Here is a 666-nt window from a genome sequence, read left to right on the forward strand (position 1 = left end):
CGCCTGTTTGCTTCCGAGCACAAGTCAAGGTGCTGGCTTGGGCCTCTGAACCCCACTTGGCTTGGAACCTCGGCACCAGATGGGGCCCCTTCCCCACCCACGCCTGGAGCTGTCCTCTGGCACCCACCCCCAAGAGGGAGCCCAGAAAGGGAAGACGGGAGGAGGGCCTTCTGGCTGAGGCCTCCCGATGGCAGCATTGTCCTCTGGTCGGGGTCCAGTTAGAACTTCCCTCGGTCCCGAGGTGTTTGATGGCACCTGATGGGTTGTGTATGTGGCTTTAATTGGATCTTGTTTTTACGGGTTTGTTTCAGGTGTTAAACTGGTTTATATTTTTGTATATTGGAATTTTATCTGTTTTAAATTTGCACGTGGGAATGTTATTCGGTGCTTATTGTAGTGGTATTTCTATTCTATCTTGTGTATTTGATTAATTGTTGTGAATTGCCCAGAAAATGTCAACCACTGCACGGTACAGAAATGCAAGAAATAATTATACAACCACATTATCTCCAGAAGTGGTAGCACCTGCCCCCATTCGCAGAGGACTGGTGAAAGCCGCCCACTTTGAAGGCTCCTGGATCCCAAAGGCAAGGCAAGGCTCAGCCGGGGAGGGGCTGCCAACAGCGAGGCTTCCGCTTGCCGGCTGCACCTTCCTTGCCGGGGGGG

This window comes from Varanus komodoensis, unplaced genomic scaffold (assembly GCF_004798865.1).
Source record: "Varanus komodoensis strain SLA01 unplaced genomic scaffold, ASM479886v1 scaffold2, whole genome shotgun sequence".
Classification (NCBI taxonomy): Eukaryota; Metazoa; Chordata; class Lepidosauria; order Squamata; family Varanidae; genus Varanus; species Varanus komodoensis.